Source organism: Engystomops pustulosus, chromosome 3 (assembly GCF_040894005.1).
Source record: "Engystomops pustulosus chromosome 3, aEngPut4.maternal, whole genome shotgun sequence".
Lineage (NCBI taxonomy): Eukaryota > Metazoa > Chordata > Amphibia > Anura > Leptodactylidae > Engystomops > Engystomops pustulosus.
The window spans coordinates 199,153,330-199,170,474 of record NC_092413.1 but is presented as its reverse complement, the minus strand read 5'-3'; positions in this window follow the sequence as shown (position 1 = coordinate 199,170,474).

The following is a 17,145-nucleotide window of genomic DNA, read 5'->3' as shown; positions in this document are numbered from 1 at the left end:
CACATTTGCTTTTTTAGATGCAGTTTTAGATGTCCAAACAAGGAGTGGAGTGAAAAAAAGAGGAGGAGTAGCACCTTTTAATTATGTTCTCACCCATTATGATACACACCTGCTTTTCGCTTAAAAAACTGCATCTGAAATACTGAACGTGTGAACAAACCTCAGCTGTGAGGTCTTATATAGACAGGATTCAATTAGTTTCATTTAACACAGCTAGACTCCATTGAAGGAGTAGAACCATCTAAATGAGAATCAGAAGAAAATGGACCGCATGTAAGTTAAATATGAGTGTCACAGCAAAGGGTCTGAATACTTATGATTATGTGATATTCCAGTTTTTCTTGTCTCATAAATTAGCAAAAATATCTACATTTCAGTTTTTTTCTGCCAAGGTGGCGTGCAGGGAGTACAGTAATAAGCATAAAAAAGAACTTTTTTAATCTTACCAATTGACTACTATGAAACAAAGAATAAAACATTTAAAGGGGTTTTCCCACAAACTAATGTTAGGCCCTATCCACAGGATAGGGCCTAACTTGCTGAGCAGTGGGTGTCTTAGTGCTCCTTTAAGGGGGTCTTAATACTTTCTGTACCCACTGTGAATGGACATTAGAAGGTCCTCTAAATCTGACAAAATTGGCAAAAAATGGGAGTATAACCTCCTAAAGGTTGCTTTCCAGGTAAAAAATATTAATAACTTATGCATAGAATAGGATCTCAATAGCAGATTGGTGGGGATCCAGCACCTGATAGATATTAAAACAGGAAGCAGACAGCTCCATTCTATGTTTAGAGGTCAGACTGGGTTACTGCAGATCAGCTTTAATTCATTTGAATGGGTGCTAAGCTGCAGTGACCTAGTTCAGGCACTACACAGAGGATGGAGCTGTCTGCTTCCTCTTCCATTCTCCATTCATTACCATTTTAGAACCGCTGATCTATGGGGATCGTGCAGACCCCATGCATATAGGATTGTCCACTACATGTAATAAAGAAGACAAGCTCAACTCATGAAAACGTTTTAAGGTAGGAAGCCCTGCTCTGATAAAACTGACCCCACATTAGAGATTTATTTTGTTTTGTTTTGTTTTGTAACTGCTTTGGGTTAGGTATATTATGTATAGCGTCTTTAATCTTCTGTACTTAGCGTCATACACCGCTATAATAACAATAACGTAGATACTACTAGTAATAATGACGTCTGAGAGCAAACTGGCAGCTATTGTGGCATAAGAAGACAATCTGGTTTATCCCAGGTCACAGAAAGTTCACAAAACAGACAATCCACATTGGATCCAAATATTACATTTCAGCCATACAAGTAAAACAGGACCTGTGACTCCGGATCAGACTCCTAACTGGTAAAACCAGACAACTAGACCTCGGCTAGTAGCTGCATGTTTATCCCTAGAAACAGTTAAAGAAGTTATCCCGAAGTGTAATGTTATCCTGTATCCACAGGGTGGGGGATAACGTGGCCATCAACAAAAGTCGGAATGCTAGGACCACATAAAAGGGTCCCCTCAATAAATGGAGCAGTAGGTCAACCAAGTACCTTGCCACTCCATTCATTCTCAACAATAGGCAACAACATACTCAGTTGTCTCAAAAAGTCTCATAGATTGTGAATTGGGTGGACGTGATAAAGGATTACATTCTTAGGACAACCCTTTTAAAAGGGGTCGTCTATCAATCAAAGTCCCTATTAAGGCAAAAATTTAGGATTCCCTGCATTCAGGACCCTCATCTAATAGTAAGAGTGGAAAATGGCAACAAAGAGTGTCTTTTACCCTGGAGGACCTCACATGTGTAATACTTCTATCCCTGTGGAGGCAATACAGGGGGATTCAACTCTTGCTTCTGGGTTTCTCAGCAGAAAAAAACAATGGGAGTCATTTACTAAGGGCCCGATTCGTGTTTTCCAGACGTGTTTCCCGAATATTTCCGATTTGCGCCGATTTCCCCTGTATTGCCCCAGGATTTTGGCGCACGCGATCGGATTGTGGCGCATCGGCGCCGGCATGCACGCGACGGAAATCGGGGGGCGTGGCCGAGCGAAAACCCGATGGATTCGGAAAAACCGCCGCATTAAAAAAAAGAAATGTGTCGCTTGGGAAGCGCTTACCTTCACTTGGTCCGGCCCGGTGAACTTCAGTGCGTTCAGATGCTTTTCAGCGCCTTGATGAATCCCAGCCGGACCCGAATCCAGCGCAGAGAACACGCCGCTGGATCGCGAACGGACCGGGTAAGTAAATCTGCCCCATTATGTAACACTATTGTCCAAAGTAGTTAAACCCCTTTAAAGGACAATTAAATCAAAACCAGGAGCATGAAGTAAAGCGAAGTAATGAAATTAAGTATTCACAGTCACTGTGGGCTTCCTATGTGGGATTCCTAGTCTATGTATAGTCTGAATATTATGGGCATGTACTGTATATATAAAGAGGTGTTTTCTCTATAGAAGGTGTTGGAGGCTTTTTTTTCTGACTCCGTGTAGGTCAAAGGTGACACAGTGGGCTTCATATGGACTCCCCCCATAGCTAGTATAGAGGGCGACATATCCAAATGTCTATGAACATTCAAGCCATATTTTCCTTGCCCAGATTTTGACTGTTACAGATGGCAGCTATGATACAGAAGTAGCTATATGATTGTGACCGGTAGGTATCAAGCTGGGATTCTGTAGGATTGTCAGGATCAGGGGTAGTGGACCCACTATACCACCAGGAGCGTTGATGTAAGCCGACACCTGGGAGCAGAGTCTAAGTGGCACCCGGTTTTCACAAGAGCCCGCCACAAAGCGGGTTGGACTTGCTGCGGCGTGGTACCACCAGCTCGCTCCACAGGCGCAACATTGCTTGCGGTGGCGGCCAAGGTGAAGTACAGATTTGTGAGGTCGGGACAGGTGGCATGGGATTGGAGTCAGGAGGTGCTAGAGTGGCCCTCTTGGGCACCAAAAACATTTTCCGTTTCCAGCTTGCTTTACTATAAGACAAAGGATATCATTGGTTAAGGACAATCAACATCTTAACTCTTGCCCTCCCAGGAAGTGGTTTCCAGCTGCAATTACAAAGTTTACCAGGGCAGTAGCTTCTGAGTGAGTTGAACAGGCCATCAGATAGATCCTGACAAGGAGAGGGACAATTTCACAACACCTACGTAGCCTATGCATTGGCAGGGTTGTTGCATATCCATACATAACATTATACCACAGTAAAATCTACCAGGGATCATTGTGATATCCCACTGAACATAGAACCAGTGGTGAGAATGGAGAACGGAATATAGAAGTGGTGGCTAGTTGACTCCCGTGCTTCATAACAATGTGGTGACATTACAGCAGGGGGCTTGGATTTAGTTATTGCATTTTGTCAGGAGCCTGTTTTTCATGTCTGACTTCATGTCTCCTACTTTACGTAATGACAGTCACACAATTATAGGTCATGTTGATTGATACACAATTGGAATCTGTCAAATGTTTAATTGGTGTAAAGTCTGTAATTGCTGTAGATTGTTTATAGCCTCTATACATTGTAATGAACGTGGAAAGCAATTACCTAATTATGTCACAGCTTACTGTAGAAGAAGCAGAAAGTGGAATATTCCTAATTAAAATAGGGACACTACAGATCATATACATCAATTTTTACATACTTACCAACCTCCTGCCCCCAACACCACCCCAGACAACCCAGGAAAAATGTACGACTTGCAGGTGGAGTTTCTATAAACCCCATTCCTTTTCGAGGCAGGACAGACAATCTTAATTGAGGACGATTGGCAACTGTATTATCTTGAAAAATAGTTATCCCATGTACGTATTTTAAGGAGTTTGCCCATGAAAGAATATTCTCAAATTTCAATCCCCTTGTGATATTTACACAACAAAGATAATTTTTAAGCCCCTTACTTTATGACCTATGTCGCTGGTCGCACCCGTGTGCCTCCCTGTGCCTCCTCACGCCAACAGAAGGTACACTTACCTCGCCACGCTCCAGCGATGGTCTCCTTGCTCCAGCACTTGCGTCCCCGCCTCCTAGGGCGCGCATCTGAGCCTTTGTGCCTCGTGCATCTGAGAAAGCTGTGTTAATGATGCCTTGTGCTTGTGTTGAAAATTCCCGTTGTGACCCCGGTTCAGTCCCTGACTTCATCGTCCACGGTGGTACAGCGGGTGCACTCCCCCTGAATCCTGACAAGTTTTATAGCTGTTTTAGCTCCTATCACTCTTTGATGGTCGGTGTAAGAATCCAGAGTGTGAGCGGAGACTCTCTAAGCAGACACTTCATGATCCCTCTGTGCTATGAGATGCTGCGTGCTGACAGTGTGCTTAGATTATCAGGGTACAGGGTTGTATACACTTTCATTTAGCTTCTGAACATTCACAAGTATCTGACACATAGAAAGAGAGATGAGACAGATTAGAGATGATGAGATCCATGAGATGCCTATTACACATGACATTCTCAGCTCTGCTATAACATTCACTATTAGCTCTGCTATATACCACCCTCATTCTCCCCTGGATAAAGACCTTATCTGCCTGTAGCTTGTATATTTACTCTCCTCACAGTGACGTCTGCCGGGGGAAGTCTCTGTGTGTGTGAGTTCATCTTGGAATGCAAGGGTGGGGGCTTCAGTACAGAGAACAGCTCAGTTCAGACAGGAGAACAATATGTCCTCCCGACCCTAAGTCAGAAGATTAACAGTAGGTTCCAACAGGACAACCAAAATTGTGTCCACCAGGACTGATAGAGACAGGTTGGAATTATATCTGTGAAATGCTGTATTTTTGTTAATAACAGTGAATTAGATAATGTGTTATTTTGTTATCCTGAGTATATGTAAGAATCTTGTATTCGTGGGAAAGAAAAGTCCCAAAACTAAATCTAAGTTCTCATTCCCTCTCTAGGTACTTGCTTATAAATAATTTTAATCACAAATCAATTTCTGAAACCATTTTGGGTCTACTGCTTCTACACAGAGCTATGTGTCTCCCTGGTAACAGACTACAAAAAAGGTTTTGTGTAGTCTGATCTTGTAACAAAACTACAAAAATAGAAAAATAGAAACAGATATGTCTGTATATGAGTTCACACTCAGCTTACTAAACCCCACCAGGTCTGTATTTGAGTTAACACTTGGTATATTAATTCCCTGCTTTTCGTGGTCAGCTGCCTTCCTAGTCCAACAATTTTATTACCACAATTCAATACAAAATGATGTGTCTCCATGGTAACAGACTACGAAAATGTTTTGTGTAGTCTGACCTGGTAACAAAACTCCCTTACACCTACTATAAACATAAAGGTCTGTATGTGTTCACACTCAGGTTATCAATCCCATGCTGCTCCTATACAGCTGCCCCCCTAGTCCATTGCCTACATTGAAAACATGTGACATGATATGTGACCATCTCAGCCGGTCCCTAAGCAGTAGTGATGACCTCAGAAGGGTCACCGATACATTAAGTAATTGCCCACAATAGTCTTATGTTGGACAACCCTTCCTCATACACTGGAGGAGATCCACAACTTCCTCATATACTTAGTGATTCAATACTGCCCCCATTTTCAATACCTCTGCTTGCTGCCTGTGAATAAGAACTTTCTTAACAAACTTCTACACACCTAGTCGCCGATGACAGGCTGGAGATGATGTCGTGTATTTTATTGCAAAAATATTTTCATCCACGTGGGAGGATTTTGTTGACCGACTGTGAGGCCTGCAAAATCCTTAGGCCGAGTTCCAGTAGATTCACACAAAGTAATGTATAAATAGAAAGGGAAATTAAAAGGTCATTACTACAGCACATAGCTGCGTACACCGCGCGGCAGCGGCAGGGCACTTGGCAGGGCGCTCGCTCATCGTTTAGAAAGGGCTTTGTAATGTTTGCTGTGTTTTATTGATTCTCCTTCAGACTCGAGACTAAGAATTTCTATAGAATTTCTTAGCTCCTCCTACAGTTCACATTAAATAAATATTGTACCACAAAGCAACACTTGGGGGCTCATTTACTAAGGATCCACGGAGAGCATTTTCTTCGGGTTTCCTGACGATTACCTTTTTATGCAGAATTGCCCCGGGATTTTGGCGCACGCAATCAGATTTTGGCGCCTGCTTGCACGCGAGGGCTTGCTCAGGGGGCAATTCGATGGATTCGGATAACGCGCAAGATTTAACATTTAGAATTGTGTCGCACTTACAAGCACCGGGAATAAGAAGGTGAACTCCGGCGGACCTCTGCAGGGAAGCGACGGATGCAGGAACTCGGGCGCACGATCTTCCTGAATCGCGCCGGACTTCATCCTCGTCGAACTGTCCGAATTGGGGATCGTGACAGGACCGGGTAAGTAAATTTGCCCCTTGGAGTTGGGACCCACAGTGTATGGATTATCCTAAACTGCAGGCTATGGACAGATTACTTTGGTCAGCTTATCGTAACTAAGATAATGCATACAGCAATGTCATCGTACTACAGGGATAACATACACAGTGATGTTACAGTACAGGGATAATACACACAGTAATATCACAGTACAGGGATAATACACACAGTGATGTCACAGTACAGGGATAATACACAGTGATGTCCCAGTACAGGGATAATACACACAGTGATGTTACAGTACAAGGATAATACACACAGTGATGTGACAGTACAGGGATAATACACACATTGATGTCACAGTACAGGGATAATACACACAGTGATGTCACAGTACAGGGATAATACACATAGTGATGTCACAGTACAGGAATAATACACACAGTGATGTCACAGTGCAGGGATAATACACACAGTGATGTCACAGTGCTGGGATAATACACACAGTGATGTCACTGTACAGGGATAATACACACAGTGATGTCACAGTGCAGGGATAATACACACAGTGATGTCACAGTACAGGAATAATATACACAGTGATGTCACAGTACAGGGATAATACACACAGTGATGTCACAGTACAGGGATAATACACACAGTGATGTCACTGTACAGGGATAATACACACAGTGATGTCACAGTGCAGGGATAATACACACAGTGATGTCACAGTACAGGAATAATATACACAGTGATGTCACAGTACAGAGATAATACACACAGTGATGTCACAGTACAGGGATAATACACACAGGGATGTCACAGTAAAGGATAATACACACAGGGATGTCACAGTACAGCGATAATACACACAGTGATGTCACAGTACAGAGATAATACACACAGTGATGTCACAGTACAGGGATAATACACACAGTGATGTCACAGTATTGGGATACTACATACAGTGATGACACAGTACAGGGATAATACACACAGTGATGTCACAGTACAGAGATAATACACACAGTGATGTCACAGTACAGAGATAATACACACAGTGATGTCACAGTGCTGGGATAATACACACAGTGATGTCACAGTACAGAGATAGTACGCACAGTGATGTCACAGTACAGGGATAATACACACAGTGATGTCACTGTACAGGGATAATACACACAGTGATGTCACAGTGCAGGGATAATACACACAGTGATGTCACAGTACAGGAATAATATACACAGTGATGTCACAGTACAGGGATAATACACACAGTGATGTCATAGTACAGGAATAATACACACAGTGATGTCACAGTACAGAGATAATACACACAGTGATGTCACAGTACAGGGATAATACACACAGTGATGTCACAGTACAGAGATAATACACACAGTGATGTGACAATACAGGGATAATACACACAGTGATGTCACAGTACAGGAATAATACACACAGTGAAGTCACAGTACAGGGATAATACACACAGGGATGTCACAGTAAAGGATAATACACACAGGGATGTCACAGTACAGCGATAATACACACAGTGATGTCACAGTACAGAGATAATACACACAGTGATGTCACAGTACAGGAATAATACACACAGTGATGTCATAGTAGAGGGATAATACACACAGTGATGTCACAGCACAGGGGTAATACACACAGTGATGTCACAGCACAGGGATAATACACACAGTGATGTCACAGTACAGGGATAATACACACAGTGATGTCACAGTACAGGGATAATACACACAGTGATGTGACAATACAGGGATAATATACACAGTGATGTCACAGTACAGAGATAATACACACATTGATGCCACAGTACAGGGGTAATACACACAGTGATGCCACAGTACAGGGATAATACACACAGTGATGTCACAGTACAGGGATAATACTCACAGTGATGTGACAATACAGGGATAATATACACAGTGATGTCACAGTACAGAGATAATACACACATTGATGCCACACTATGGGGATAAGATAACAAACTTGCAGATGGCCGCAGTTTACAATACCCGTGACTTGTAAGAAAAAAATCATTTAAAGGTGTCATATGTATGTAAGCATGCTGCACATGATGCCACAGTACAGGAGTAATACAAAGAGTGATGTCACGGTACAGGGATCGCTCACACAGTGATGTCACAGTACAGAGATCGCTCACACAGTGATGTCACAGTACAGAGATCGCTCACACAGTGATGTCACAGTACAGAGATCGCTCACACAGTGATGTCACAGTACAGAGATCGCTCACACAGTGATGTCACAGTACAGAGATCGCTCACACAGTGATGTCACAGTACAGAGATCACTCACACAGTGATGTCACAGTACAGTGGCCCTCTTTACTAATATTTAGTATAAAAATGCAACACATTTACCTTGGAGCCAAAAACGTGCTTAATGTGGGTGTGTCATATTCTACATTACAGAGGGACATCACTGAATCTGCCCCATGTGTACAGTAAATATGTTGTATCTTGGGAGGGGGGAAGTCAGTATTTGGTAATGTTATGTATTACACCATGTCATACACAGTGGAGGCCATACTAAGCGTTTACTTGTAAACATCTTGTCATCTGTCCTGAGATCTATAGAAGATGTGTACAGGTGGCAGAATGAGGGGCAGTAATAGATAAGACTGAGCAATAACATTGTCGCTTACATGAGGTGGACTGTACACACAACAAGCAGCTCTCGTCTTTGATGTGTGAGGTCTGGGAGGAGAACTTTCATCCTAAAGTTGTGTTTACCATTGCCAATATTATCCAATACTACAATCAGGGTTAGTTTATGGTGACTGAAAGACACCCGACTTATCTCTTGGACCAAGACCCAAGTAGACTGCTAAACTCTAAACTTTGGGGTTCATGGTTCTCTCCACCAAACCTGAAACCCCTTTAAAATGATACCCTTATTGGCATATATATATATATATATATATATATATATATATATATATATATATATATATATATCTGTACTGAGACATTACTGTGTATGATCCCTGTACTGTAGCATCACTCTGTATTATCCATCTACTGAGACATCACTCGGTTTATTATCCTGTACTGTGACATCATTTTGTGTATCCCTGTACTGTGACATCACTGTGTGTATTATCCCTGTACTGTGACATCACTGTGTGTATTATCTCTGTACTGTGACTTCACTGTGTGTATTATCCCTGTACTGTGACATCACTGTGTGTATTATCCCTGTACTGTGACATCACTGTGTGTATTATCTCTGTACTGTGACATCACTGTGTGTATTATGCCTGTACTGTGACATCACTGTGTGTATTATCTCTGTACTGTGACATCACTGTGTGTATTATTCCTGTACTGTGACATCACTGTGTGTATTATCCCTGTACTGTGACATCACTGTGTGTATTATCCCTGTACTGTGACATTGCTGTGTGTATTATCCCTGTACTGTGACATCACTGTGTATATTATCCCTGTACTGTGACATTGCTGTGTGTATTATCCCTGTACTGTGACATTGCTGTGTGTATTATCCCTGTACTGTGACATTACTGTGTATAGTATTCCTGTACTGTGACATCACTGTGTGTATTATCCCTGTACTGTGACATCACTGTGTATTATCCCTGTACTGTGACATCACTGTGTATTATCTCTGTACTGTGACATCACTGTGTGTATTATCCCTGTACTGTGACATCACTGTGTGTATTATCTATGCACTGTGACATCACAGTGTGTATTATCCCTGTACTGTGACATCACAGTGTGTATTATCCCTGTACTGTGACATCACTGTGTGTATTATCCCTGTACTGTGACATCGCAGTGTGTGTATTATCCCTGTACTGTGACATCACTGTGTGTATTTTCTCTGTACTAGGACATCACTGTGTGTATTATCCCTGTACTGTGACATCACAGTGTGTATTATCCCTGTACTATGACATCACTGTGTGTATTATCCCTGTACTGTGACATCACAGTGTGTGTATTATCCCTGTACTGTGACATCACTGTGTATTATCTCTGTACTGTGACATAACTGTGTATAGTATTCCTGTACTGTGACATCACTGTGTGTATTATCCCTGTGCTGTGACATCACTGTGTATTATCTCTGTACTGTGACATCACTGTGTGTATTATCCCTGTACTGTGACATCACTGTGTATTATCTCTCTACTGTGAGTATTATCCCTGTACTGTGACATCACTGTGTGTATTATCCCTGTACTGTGACATCACTGTGTGTATTATCTCTGTACTGTAACATCACTGTGTGTACTATCCCTGTACTGTGGCATCACTGTGTGTATTATCCCTGTACTGTGAAATCACTGTGTGTATTATCCCTGTACTGTGACATCACTGTGTGTATTATCCCTGTACTGTAACATCACAATGTGTATTATCCCTGTACTGTGACATCACTGTATGTATAATCTCTGCACTGTGATATCACTTTGTATTATTCCTGTACTGTGGCATCACTGTGTGTATTATCCCTGTACTGTGAAATCACTGTGTGTATTATCCCTGTACTGTGACATCACTGTGTGTATTATCCCTGTGCCCTGTCATAATATTTTATACTTTGGGTACAGAATAGAGATTGTCTGCTGTACTGTATGTTATAATCAGTCTCCATGGAGGATATAGGGCGGAGGATCTAATTTGTCACGGTGTTTAGAGGGATCATGGAGCTTTCTAAGCTCATTAGTGGCTTTAATTGAGGACAATCAGAGAGCTGGCTGTGAAATCCTGTGTATGCGGCCCCTGCACAGCATGAGGAGTGACTACACCTGTCTATTCCAATGTGCTGAAAGATAAATGCAAAGTAATATAAAATTATACAGTACCACGGGCCCCCAGAGCTCACCCGCCTGAGGGCACATGGTACATACCCGACCTTTGGGATTTTGCCTCATTTTATGCCGCTTCAGTATAGACCGTGCTTGTCCTGTCCTTCTTGATTGTGTGATTCTGTGTCACCCCATTGCAGAACCCATATGGGATAATAAACCGAGTGACGTGTGATTTTCCTGTGGATTGAGCTTTGTAAGGGCTTGTTTTTTGCAGGATGAGTAGTATTCTTTTTTTATTTCATTCCTTTTTTTCACTTTCTGAATTCTTACATTTTGTTGTGTTTTCATATGTCCATTTTATGTCATAGACCATGCAAAACAAATAACACCAGAGTTTGTGTCGGCTGCGTCGTTACGAACAAGGTGAAGGTTTATTTTTTTTTACATTTTGCGATAAAGTATTTTTGTATTGGGCAACTGTAGTTTGTTCTTTCGTTCACATATATTTCAGAAACAGATAACATAACTTTGGCTTATATTAACGATGGGCCTTTTCGGGCCCATAAGGGTCACAGCAACTAACGAGTGTTATACCACAGCATTGGAATGGATCCAAGGTTCGGCTGTGACATCTAATAAAGATAGGGGAGCATGAAAGTCTATGGATGACTAATTACAGCTCATTACATCTCACAGATTATGAGTTAATTTGGAGCTGATCTAATAAGTCTCTGTGTTATCTCTGGCACCAGCGGCTGCTCTGATAAACGGATTAGTAGGTGTGCCGGACCCTAACAGATCCTATGTTTAGTCTTAGATAACCCAGAAAAACCCATTTAACAGTAAATGAGAAGTCGTCTGCCTTCTGTCTTTGTGAAGGCTAACATCATGAGGGTTTCAATAAATGACAAATTCCCACATCAGTCCGTCTTGGGCACCGTGAGTCGCTTCAGGTGTTGGAGCACTTTAATAATTCACATTATTCCCAATACCTGGAGATCCCTTGTAATAAGGTCTATTAGTCATAGATGATATTGTCGTTGTCACCTGCTGACAGTGACACTTGTTGTCAAGCAATAATTTAAGGTCCGAATGGAAGGATTCCACCAAAACTGCCTGAGGGATCCACAAGGGATGATCATTATCACTTGTGGATCCCTCAGAAAGTTTTGGCGGGAAAGTTACCGCCTTTTCTGTAGTTCCTGAAAATTTTAAGGACGAATTTAGAACCAGCATTGCCACAGGTGGTTATTGGATAAGGAATCTGACCTATAGGTCACTATTGCTGGGCCTTGTAGGATACTATTAAAAAATCATAAAAACTGAGTCAACAATGAAGGAGCAAGTGATCAAAGAGAGCAAGTCCCCGCAACAGCTCCATAATACTTCAACAAAATAAAGGTAATCAATGCTCAACTCCCCAAAAGATAGTCATATAACTGGCGCAGGTCAGTGAAGGTTTCTCTCACAACTCCATCATGGCTGGAAGTAGAAGACATAAGTCATGAAGAAGTTAAAAAATGGCCAATATAGGAAGAATAAATATTCATACATAATGCAAATACATGAGAATGACTGACATTCAGACATTTGAAAACAATTAAAAAACGTACAACAAAGTACAGACATCCTAAGGGTGAAGGCACATGTGGCGTTTTGAACGCATTTTTGGGCCGTATTTAAGCAGTCCGTTAAAAAAAACCCATGCATTTTTGACAGGTTTGACCAATTATATTAATTCAAACTGGTCAAAAACTGATGCGTTTTTGACGGACTGATTAAAAACGGGCCAAAAACTTGTTCAAAACGCCAGGTGAGCCATCACCCTATCCGGGGTGAAGATAAATCCCATTGACACCTTTAATCCAAGGTAAACCAATAAGGTATAGTGGTAAGATCCCTTCGATAACAACAATTAGCCACAGAGCAATGTATAGCATGAAAGGACTAGCTCAGTCCAAGAGGTATATACATTTCTGCCTAGAAACATATATCACATGGTACATAAACTGAAACACATGTAAAGGAAGATAGACATTCCACAAACGTGCTGGTACCGGGGACCCAAATGGAGTAAGGGTGTGCGACATCCCACACGTCCCGTTGCTCAATGCGACTTCTTCAGGGGAAGTAGAAGACAATCCGTGCCCGACTGATGTCACTCCAAGTGCTAAAAAACCAAAACCTGGCTCCACAACAGATAACATTTCACCTTCAATGAAGCCCAGGAGGAATCGGGTACAAACCTGGTGCAGATCACAATGATGTGTGAATAAAAGTATTGGTGTCACAGAACTGGTCCAAACTGTGCGCCACATTATGGCGCAACCTCAGTGACTTTTTTTTCGGCTAATTTTCATATGACCACGCCCCCTTTCTCCAAAACCACATCCTCATTTGCGAGGCCACCCACACTTTTTGTTGGACAAGTCGGAAAACAGACAAAATATTGTCGAAAAATCCTTCATAAATGTGTCGGAAGGTATTTTAGACACTTTCGTCCGCAAAGGCAATCATGAATCCCCCCCAATGGCTTTGAGTATGTGCCAAGACTACAAGTGGTTTCTGACATGCCCCCACATCTCTCACGGGTGTTATATACAGAGTTTAACTCCACTGACACCCCGATGTATTGTGTTAGTCCCCTGCACATCGCTGTCACATATCTGAGTATAGTTAATGAGAACTTGTTCCAGCTGTGCGGGTTACAGAGGACACCCTTGCCCGAGGGCAATCTACCATCGCTGGCTGCTTAAAGACAGCAGCCGCACCTTCCTGCCTGGTGACCGTCCTTCATTAACGTCTCATCTCTCAGGTCAGGAGAGAGAAGAAAAACACCCAGTGTTTAATAATCAACACGTAATGGGAATAGATGAAACAAGGGAGGTATCAAGACAATTACTGGCCAACTCCCTGTAAGCCGGTATTAGTAATTCCTAGATCTACTGAAGGGCTCCACAATCACTTGACTGGTAAAATCACTGTATGTTTTGATACTCTATCGATAGAGGTGCCCTACAAATATGTCACCATACAGTACACGTGAACGTCAAAGGGTATTCTGGGAATTTAAAGTCATCCCCTATCCACAAGATAGAACATATTTTACTTATGAGTTGGGGTGCCAGTAGATGGGCCGTCACCGATTCTTGTTCCGTCAATGAATGGAAGAGCTGGTCCCTTAGAAAAACATGGTAGTTTTGGAAAAAAAAAAAAGTGCCACGACTGTCCACAGGTGACTTCTGGTATTGCACCTTCCCACTACTCATTCCAATAGACTTGAACATCAATGCTACACAACCCTGGAGAGTGGTGGTGTTTTTTTGGGGAAAAAAGTAGCCATATTTTTATAATTCCGTACAACTTCTTTATGATCCGCAGCTAAAATATTTCTATTTTCATTGTGAGATTTTGTCTACGCCCCGGTGAGATGGCACCACTCCTCAATGATATCATAGGCTAGACAAAGCTGCGGTGAGAATATGGATATGATTGACAGGAGGTCTGTGGGATGTGATAAAGGATTAGTGATGCTGAAGGGAGAGCTCTGCAGGCAATCCTTTACACACCTTCACATACAATAATAGTAGTGAGGTCACCGATGATACAAGCAGACAGGTGCATGGGAAACAATGCAGAGCAAATGTCACCTAACTATAGTGTCTAAGTCCGTGAGGGGAAACTAAGAGCCAGCAGAGGCTCCATACACTGGTCCTGCTCCTCCATGGTTGGGCTACAAGGATTTCCAAACTACATCCCCAGAACATTTGGATGTGGCTGTAAGATATGCTACATCTGCCTCCTTACAGTCCATAAATCCTAATTGTACTACCCAACAAACTCTGACCTGGGGATGGGTGGACCTCTCAAAGTGACCAACACCTGCATGGTCTCCATGGATCCAATATACTATTCCAGTATATACTATTGATAACCTACCAAATTGAGATCTGGGGATTTAAAGGCCAAGTCACCACCTTTGAATTTTTAATGGTCCCTACTTGTATCGTAATGGGGGAGTGAATAAATGAAAAGACAAGATGTTCTGAGGTTCTCCAGTGACGTAGCCAGAGTGCCCCAGACTGATTAGCATAATCTTTACAACCCCCTCACCCTTTATAGCTCTTGTGTCACCCCCTCATCCTCATAGACTGTAAGCTCTTGTGCCACCCCCTCATCCTCATAGACTGTAAGCTCTTGTGTCACCCCCTCATCCTCATAGACTGTAAGCTCTTGTGTGACCCCCTCATCCTCATAGACTGTAAGCTCTTGTGTCCCCCCCTCATCCTCATAGACTGTAATCTCTTGTGTCACCCCCTCATCCTCATAGACTGTAAGCTCTTGTGTCACCCCCTCATCCTCATAGACTGTAAGCTCTTGTGTCACCCCCTCATCCTCATAGACTGTAAGCTCTTGTGTCACCCCCTCATCCTCATAGACTGTAATCTCTTGTGTCACCCCCTCATCCTCATAGACTGTAAGCTCTTGTGTCACCCCCTCATCCTCATAGACTGTAAGCTCTTGTGTCACCCCCTCATCCTCATAGACTGTAAGCTCTTGTGTCACCCCCTCATCCTCATAGACTGTAAGCTCTTGTGTCACCCTCTCATCCTCATAGCCTGTAAGCTCTTGTGTCACCCCCTCATCCTCATAGACTGTAAGCTCTTGTGTCACCCCCTCATCCTCATAGACTGTAAGCTCTTGTGATCAGGAACCTATAAAGCGCTATGGAATATGATGGCGCTATATAAACAAGGATTATTGTTAGGTTGGTGGTAAATGTCACACTAGGATCAAAATAAAAGTAAAAAACTGCTCCTAGAGGGTCTACTTGAAACACTTTGGTTGGTACTAACCCCTCCACGCCTACAGGTATAGATGAGGTCGGCATATCTTGGATCATTTCGGGAGTTGGTGAAAGAGGGTTTTTTTCTGATAGAGGGTGGGGAGGGCACAGACTTCCAACCAACATATGAGCACTATGAGAGATGAGCTGGTTGACAGGAAACTTCTTGTGTGTAATGTATCACTTCACTGAGGTTTTAGGAGGGATTGGATAAACCTCTGCAATGAGGAGCAACTGCAAGTTTCCACATTACATCCATCTTATCGGCAGAGATGGGCGGAAGCCGGAAATGACTTTACTAGTTTGTTTTATATGGAACCAATGGGGCTTATTTACCAAGGCCCCTTTCACACTTGCGTTTTTCACGCGTGTTTTCTGCGTGTGCTTTTGACGTGCAGAACTTGCATTGCACTCTGACCCATTGTAATCAATGGGTCTTTTCAGACTTGCATTTTTTTTCACGCACACACGCACGTTTTTTTTAACGCGCGTTTAAATCTCGACATGCTCTACTTTTGCAAGTCACGCGCGTGAAAAACGCACCATACAAGTCTATGGAGACGCATCAAAAACACATTGCACTCTGAGACACTTGCATGTGCAATGCGTTTTTCACGCAGCAATTGCCATAGAAAAGATAGAGCTCAGTCCTGAGTCCATTTCACGTGCATTGCCTGCGTGTGAAAAACGCATTGAAATTGCATCAAAAACGCGCGTGAAAAACTGAGACACTGAACAAACTCTGACTGAAAACTGATTGCACTCTGATGCAAAATGCGCGTTTTTCACTGACCAAACCCTGAGCGCACCCTGATCAGACTCTGACGTGATCTGCAACGCAAGTGTGAAAGGGGCCTAAGGGTCGTCGCTCGCACTTTCATCGGGGATTGCACGACTGGGACAGGTATTTAACAGGAAAATGTGTCACACGTGATCGGATTGTGGCGCGGTTGTGCTACCTTCTGTGCGTCAAAAATCGGGGGGGGGGGGGCCTGGCCTCGTACGATCCGACTGATTCGGACTGAGCGCAGGATTTAACTTTCAAATTGTCTCGCAAGCCCAAGCACTTACATGCACCAGGAAGAGGAAGGTGAACTCCGGCGGACCTGAGCGGGGAAGCGACACATGCAGGAA